The following is a 7,764-nucleotide window of genomic DNA, read 5'->3' on the forward strand; positions in this document are numbered from 1 at the left end:
GGCAAGATTCCTCATGAGCCCCGAGAGGTTTCTTAATCTCACAACTTTGTCTTCTTTTGTTGTTGTATTTCTGTTGCTTTGTTTTGTGAAATTAAACCAGTCATTTTTTGGGCTGTCAGCGTTTATTCGTAAATCACGATGCAATTAAGATCAGTACATAACGAGTTATTTTGTACTGGGCTGAGTTTTGAAGCTAGGGGGATGATACTGTTATATGCTAGCCTCTTTGGAAGGGGGCTAAGTAACGCTCCAAAGTCAGGCTTAATTAAAAATAAAATAAAATAAACAGCATAGCCATTTCACATTGGTCCCTTGACCTCTGACCTCCAGATATCTGAATGAAAATGGGTTTTATGGGTACCCATGAATTTCTCCTTTACAGACTTGCCCAGTTTATGCTTGCAATTAATCGTGACTAAAAAAAAAGAATAATTTGACAGCCCTGTAATTTTAGCTCTCTGTACATCGGAGCTGCTGGTCTTCATGTCTACTTTTTATTATTGTTTGGGCTTTGATGAATCTGAACTATCTTTTTAGGTAGGACTTTGTTTAGGTGGCTAAAATACGTTTTGCTGATGACCTATTCTCCAAAGTGGAGGTGTCCCAACTGACATCTTCAGTATGTAGTATATTGTCAATGGATAAGTAACTCATAAAATTCTATTTCAAAAAATCTGAACTATCCCTTTGACAGCCATTGTATCAGTAGTCCAGACAGGGGAATTTGAGCCTGAACGCCTCATCGCTGCACCACCCAATCCAAACCTACCACAAGAGAAAAGTGCAAGAAGGGCAAATATATAAATAAACTAGTACAACTGAGTCAACACTCTACATATACAGCGGGGAGTCCAGGGAATGGGAAAACAAACAGTGAAGGCATGTACGGGTTCACGTGATAGCACTGAGAGTAATCGTCCTAACCACGCGGCCGAATCCGTGATTTATCACAGCAATGGCACATAGTTTCACTAACTACCTCCTCTGTGGCTGTTAGCGGCCTCCAGGGACTACTGCTGGCATGTCTCATCACCCTCTTCTGGAGCCACCATCTCACCGTGACATCAGCACCCACCCCCCACCCAACCCCTCTACTACTGCCCCTAAAAATGCGACAACCTCCAACCAGATCCAAAAAGGACGTTTGATTACGTGTCATCTTGTGCGACAGTGCGCCCACACTCCTCTCCAGGCGTCTCATCGTGATCTCTCAGAGCGCTGTGGAAACCAAACCTGTCTGTGTCAGGCTTGAATCACACAGAGTGAAAAAAAAAAAACAAAACAACAACAAGGAGAGAAAGAAAACTGTTAAGCATCACACTTTGGTCATCAGGGTTATAATTTCATGTTTACTGCTCTCATGCACTATCTGTTTCTTGCCATCTACATCATCAATATTTATACTGTCATCATCATCAGCATCAGTATGCCACTACTGCCTCCAGCCAGTACAGCCAGTCAGTGAGGCAGACAGAGGAAAGGCCCCAGCCTGACTCTGCAATGCTGTATTGAGCTCTTATGCCATCACTGACCCGAAACAAACTCCCTCAAGACTCTGTGCCTTGATGCAGCCAAGTCGGCAGTGGCTGCAAAGCATGGTGGTGGTCACTGAGGCCTGACCGCCTTCATTACCCAATCACATTTACTAATACTTAATCTAACCAGGAGATGATAATATCTGTTCTCTTTGCCAAACTCAATATCAGACACACAGGGCTGACCGCTCTCTCAGGCCGGCTCATTTCAAACAGAATAAAGCGCCCCAACTGTTAAGTCTCTCCAGTTACTGCAATGCTACTTTTGACTGTCCTCACAAACACATAATTGGATATTTGGCTCTTGCATTCCCAAACTCACGAGGAGGGAGGGGAAAGGAATCGCCTCAGTCCTTTTTTCCGGCATCCCTCTCCACTTTAGGTCATGATGAGAATATATTCCCCAGGGGAAATCTTACCATTTCTAATTATGTCAATTCAATGGATTATAGCATTAATTTTGTGTCATTAACCATTGCCATTCTTCCAACTATTATTCAATAATTAATGCCCGGACAGTCATCATGATCCCCCAAGGGCCAACACCCAGGCCTGGATGGGGAGACTCAATCAAACCAATCACGGCTAATTATATCCACCCCGCCATCACAGGCGGCTTAGCATTTCTGCTGTGGATGGGTCAGCGCTCATGTACCCCCATCCCCCTGGTTACTAAGATTCAAATTGTGCCATATCATGTGCAAAAACAGATTCTCAGATATCCGGCACGAGCACGTGGCAACCAGCAGGGGTGATATGATCCCTTTGTGCTGCATTATCAGAGGTGGAGGAAGTAAGGGAAGTATTCAGTTCCTTTACTTAAATAAAAATAATAATACCACATAATGGAAATACTGTTAAAAGAAGAAGTCCTACATTGCAAATGTTACTTAAGCGAAGTGAGTATCATCAGGAAAATGTACTCCAAGTATGAAAAGTCAAAGTACCCTATTCAGAGCAATATTTAAAAAAAAAAACCCTCAAAACTATTCATAAAAATAGAAATGACTTAATTTTTATTAAACAGTTGCCAAAGTACCCAATTCAGAAAATTAAACACTCAAAACTATTGGAGAAAAGATAATGACTTAAATTAAAATATTTGCAAAAGTAGCCAATACAGAAAAATCTATTTTAAAAAAGAAAGAAAGAAACACCCCAGAAAATTCAAAGCTGTTAAAAAAATGAAAAAAGTGAATGACTTAAGTGTTTATTTAAAAAGTTGCCAAAGTACCCAATACATAAAATTAAAAGCAGAAAAACACACAAAAAAAACTATTGGAGAAAAAAGAAAGCAAATGTCTTAAATGTTTTTCAAAATAATTGCCAATTTATTCTCTGTCAATCTGCTAAGTGGATAATCCATTAATCACTTAAGCAGTAGTTGTATAAACTGATGGGTAGTTAAATGTATAACAAAACATCATATTTTACTCACTCCTCTTGTGTATTTATGCAAAAATCTTGATTTGTAAAGTAACTAGTAACTAAAGCTTTCAGATTGTGAAGTAATAGTACAATTTTTCCCCCTGAAAATACTCATAAATAAAGTAAAGTACAAGTACCTAAAATTTGTACTTACGTACAGTACTTGAGCAAATGTACTTAGTTACATTCCTGCACTTTGCATTATTAAGGGACAGCTGGAGGTTGTTCCCGCAATATTTAGCCTCTCATGGCTGATCAGCGACTCACCCTTCAACCTGTATACATCAGCAAGTCGTGCGGCCATCAATCAACGACACCCTCGCCCTGCGAAAAGATCACCGACCAGCTTGCCCTGATTAGAGCATTTTCAGTGTCATCTATAATCTCTGTCTCTAAAGAAATACGTGTATGTGCATAAACACATGAGCATGCACAAACGCACACTCGCAAAGACACCAAATTTAGGGCAACAGTTACTCTCTTTGCATCCTAATGTAGCAGTGGAGACGTCCCTCAGAATTAATGCAGTCCTTTGTCCTTTTAGGTACAGTAAAGGGACGAGGAAAGGCAAACTACTTTAACCAGATTGAAAGCATCCTGGCTGCATTGGAGGCACAAATCACTGACATTGGGCAATATTTTAGGGGGTAATGGTTTATATGCTGGACTCCGCTCGTGCCCTTTCCCCCCTCGTGTGTTTGTTTTTGGGGAGGATTTGCTGTGACTTTTTTCCACATCTCCCCTGGAAATAATCCGCAATGTGCTCCACAATTCCAACAGCGCTGGAGCAGTGGGGGGGCTGAGCATTATCTCAAAGTCACACCTTCCCTCTAGGCCAGGTGTGCAGGTGTAATTTACCATGTCCCTGTTAACCTGCTTGCTTGTTTTCATCAAGCTCATCGGCCATGCATAAGTGGTGTGCCTCTGAAATTAAAGAGCAGCCTGGCCTGATTCCTCAAATGACTCGAATCGCTCAGCCGGTGCTTAATTTGCGACACAGGAAGGAGTCAGCGCTTCTCTGGGGCACGTGTGTGTTCAAACTGACCGCTGACAGTTAACCCCTTGAGCAATTTGGCTTGATTTTTTCATATAAAAGGCAATGAGCAACCAAAGAAGAAATTACCACAAAAATCGCAAGAAGTTAGGAAAAAGTACAAGAAAATTACCAGAAATTTAGTTTTAAAAAAAGAGGGGGGGTTATTAAGGCAAACAAGACTTAAAAAAGTGCTTTAAAAAATCATTATAATAATGTAATGCAATATTTATATAAATGTGTAATAATGATAATTGTAAATATAGTTTTCCCTGCCTTTTTATTCTAGACATTTTCCCTAGCTTTTTTTAAAAAATAATTCTTTAAATCTAATAATGTCTTGCAATTTGCGTTTCTTACCAAGTTACTTATTGCTAATTTTCCCCCATGTTTTTGAGAGAAATGGCATCAATTTGCTCAGGGTTCAAAGGTTAAAATATTTTTGAAGGGCAGCTGAAAGCAGCACAAAAAAGTGATGTCACCTTAGATTTCAAGTGGTTAAAATAAGTAAGATGGTCACTTTCTCTGCTGTTCTTTGGACGCCGTCAGATTGGTGAAAAAGATCTTTGTTTCTTCTCCCACAGTAGCTCAGCTGCTGAGGAATTAAAAGTGGATCTGCTGCATTACGTAACTGTTAAAAGGGTTCTGGATTTCAACTTTCTTACTGGGCAGACATGAAAATTTATAAAAATCTCTCTTTCCTTCAATTAACCAACAAAAGGCCTGAAGCCAGCAGTGCAACAGTCTGTTACAGGTGCAAATCCTTAAAGGGGGAATCAACTGAATAAAACATCCCTCCAGCACCCCATTAGCTTATCTGTGTTAACCTTTCCTTGTGAATCATGACATTGTTCAATTTTAATAACATGCCCATTAGGTCAAGAGGTGTCGTGACTTTGATCCTTCAGGACTTAAAAGGAGGTTTGACCTCAGTAGTGCAATATTTTTCCTCTACTTCCAGGCCTTTACTAATTCAGCACAATTTCTCTGCCACCAAATTCCCAGGAACAAGACTTGTATGAGTTCACCTCCATAAAACAACAGCACAAATGCTGAATAGACCTTTTTTTTTTTTTTTCAAGTGACTGCATTCTCATAAATGGCTGCCTTTTAAGCAACCTGGCCCATTTTGAATTTCGGCTTAGGTAACGCTTCTTCAGTCAAGGGAGTGGGAGGAGGTCACCGACAAAGTTCAACACAAACAAATTCCACTGACATTTTTTGGCCTTGCTTTTTGCAGCAGTGAGATGTCTTGATATTTTGAAGAGCTCGCCCTGAGCTGGAGGACCTTGCCTTTAAATGTAATGTCATGTGACAAGACTCTCATGAAGCCGGGGCCTTGCAGTGGCTGGTGCTGTTGCATGATCAGCTGTGAGAGAAGAGCCTCACTTTCTTCCTCACTATTGAACAATAAAGCCCACGATAAAATACAGACAGCATAAAAACTTACCATCCTCTTAAAGTTTTACTCCTGTGGGCCTATTTTGGATCTAATGGAGAGAATATGCTGTGAAGCGAGGGCTCGTAAATGGTATGTGTCATGGTCATTCACTAGATGGTTGGCCTTAGAAGTTTACAGGTGCTGTTACAGGCGTTAAATGTAAAACGGGTGCATGAATAAAAATCACAGGACATTAAATGCACCAGCAAAACTGGAGTGATTAATAATGCTGTGGGGAAATTGAAAATGACACCAGCCATCTGACAGTCATGTGTCAAACAAAATGCCTTACAGCAGTGGTTCCCAACTGGTGGGTCACGGTCCAAAAGTAGGTTGCGGGTCTATTCTGAATGGACCACAAGTGACTTGTGATTATGTCAAGTTTGTAAAAAAGACACTTTATTTTGAAGTATATTTCTGGCAAAGAGCTCTTATAGTGAAGTGCTATTTCTGTTTATTCTTGTAATACGTTTAATTTATTTGTGCTCTAAACCAATGTGGTGTTTACATTTTGTGAAATTAAATTGAAAATATGGTATTTATCTATTGTGTGGACCTTGAACTAATGACTAAGAAGAAATCTGGACCCCAAGGCTGGGAACCACTGCCTTACAGCATCCTTCTTCTTAAATGCAAATCTGCAAAAACTCTCACTGTTGGAGGGGTCTCTCAGTGCATCATCCCTCGTTGGAGCCTATACACACACAAACACTCACACACACCCCTCTCTTGTCAAATCCTGCCCCAGTGCCCCACTTCACCTTCCAACACCCCATTAATAACTTATTCTCTCTATAATAAAACTCAGGAGATCAACCAGCTGGTCCACACACTGCCAGCAATCTCCTCCCGCCAGTCCCAGTCTGTTCGGATTTCTCTGAAACACTGCACATTAGCATTCAAATCCTCTCATAACCGTATCATTGTGTTGCAGATAGAGGCAGTAGATCTTCATTCATCAGTCCTAATCTATCTGCTCCTTGTTCTCAGCCGGAGGGGCCCCAGGCTCTGACTCAGAGCTTAACCCACCGCGCATAAACCGCAAGGTGCCTGCGCATTTTTTCCCCTTCCGAATCTGGGGTCATCAGCGGGGGCCAGCCAGGGTAAATGAACCCCAACGCGCAAATTAGCACCGCAAACGGCTCCGATTACTTTAATTGACTATATTTGAGCGAAAGCTGCGCGTTAAACCGGATCAAATATTAAGCCCTGTCAACAGCTTGTGCTCCGGTGGATGCTCCGTTTATCGCCAAGGTTAGATTCACTTGTATGAACAAACAAAGATGAAAAAAAGCTGGGAATGGGAGAAAAGTTTGTGCGTAAATCAGAATTTATTTTTTCTCTCTCTCTTTCACACACACATACACATGTCTGCCTCGTCATACATGTAATTCCTGGATATTAGCCATGCTGTCAGTGAGGATGGGCCCTGCACCGGATTACACATGAGGACACTTCACACATCACATCAGGTCAAATGAATGCGGATTTCCATCCCGACGCGTTTTCAGTACTAGTTTGTTGCGCGTGGAGCAATATGCACAAAACTGTCCGGACGCGCGCACACGCCAGACACAAACAACAATAATCTCAGCAATCTGTGTTCATGTCATCGATAGAAACAATAAGAGACTTACCTTTGTTAATTATGATGATTTCGGATGCTGCGATCAAGTCCTGAAACACATCAACACGCGCTGGTCGGGTACTCCGAGAGCTCTCACCTTCCCTCAAATAACAGCGTATTCCACTGCAGAGCCGCCGCCGACGCTGTCTTCTTCTCCTCTCCCTCCCCTCTCTCTCTCCCCTCTGTCTCCCTCACTGTTTCTCCCCTCTCTCCCTCTCTCTCCTTCTCTCTCTCTCTCTCTCTCAGATTGATTCACCCTTTCCAAGTGCTGCGCTGCCACCGCTGGTAATGAGAATTGTCTCAGAAATCTTCAGGTGGATGGAACCACTGGCCGACGGTGAGGGGACGTTACATTTCTGTTGCTGCTTTATAGGGACACTGAATATGGAACTTTATTCATGCACTCAATATTTCTTATTTTTGTGTGCAAAAATATCACAATGTTGCAGACATATCACTATGCACACTGCACACAAGATCCATTAAATAGCCTTAAATATTTTTTTTTAAAAAATACATCAAGAACAAATATTATAATCATCTTCATCATTGCTATAATTAGTTAGATGAGCCCACAATTCTCCTCTACACTGACACACTATTGCATTCCAGCGGCACATTTTCTCTTTCTGCAGTTATATTTCAATCCTCATCACTTGCACACGTGTGTCCATATGATCATATAATCTCTATAATATGA

The 7,764-nt window shown here is 41.3% G+C and overlaps 1 protein-coding gene across 1 annotated transcript in view; it reads right to left on the reverse strand.

Annotated features, from left to right (window-relative positions):
* The window catches only part of lrrc4ba (leucine rich repeat containing 4Ba), a 33,453-nt gene extending 26,240 nt beyond the window's left edge, over window positions 1-7,213 (reverse strand). Inside the window, exon 1 of the mRNA XM_042505380.1 lies at window positions 7,075-7,213. The gene's annotated coding sequence lies outside the window, so the exon portion shown is untranslated. The remainder of the gene's footprint in view (window positions 1-7,074) is intronic.
* Window positions 7,214-7,764: the final 551 nt, after the last annotated feature.

This window comes from Plectropomus leopardus, chromosome 17 (assembly GCF_008729295.1).
Source record: "Plectropomus leopardus isolate mb chromosome 17, YSFRI_Pleo_2.0, whole genome shotgun sequence".
NCBI lineage: Eukaryota > Metazoa > Chordata > Actinopteri > Perciformes > Serranidae > Plectropomus > Plectropomus leopardus.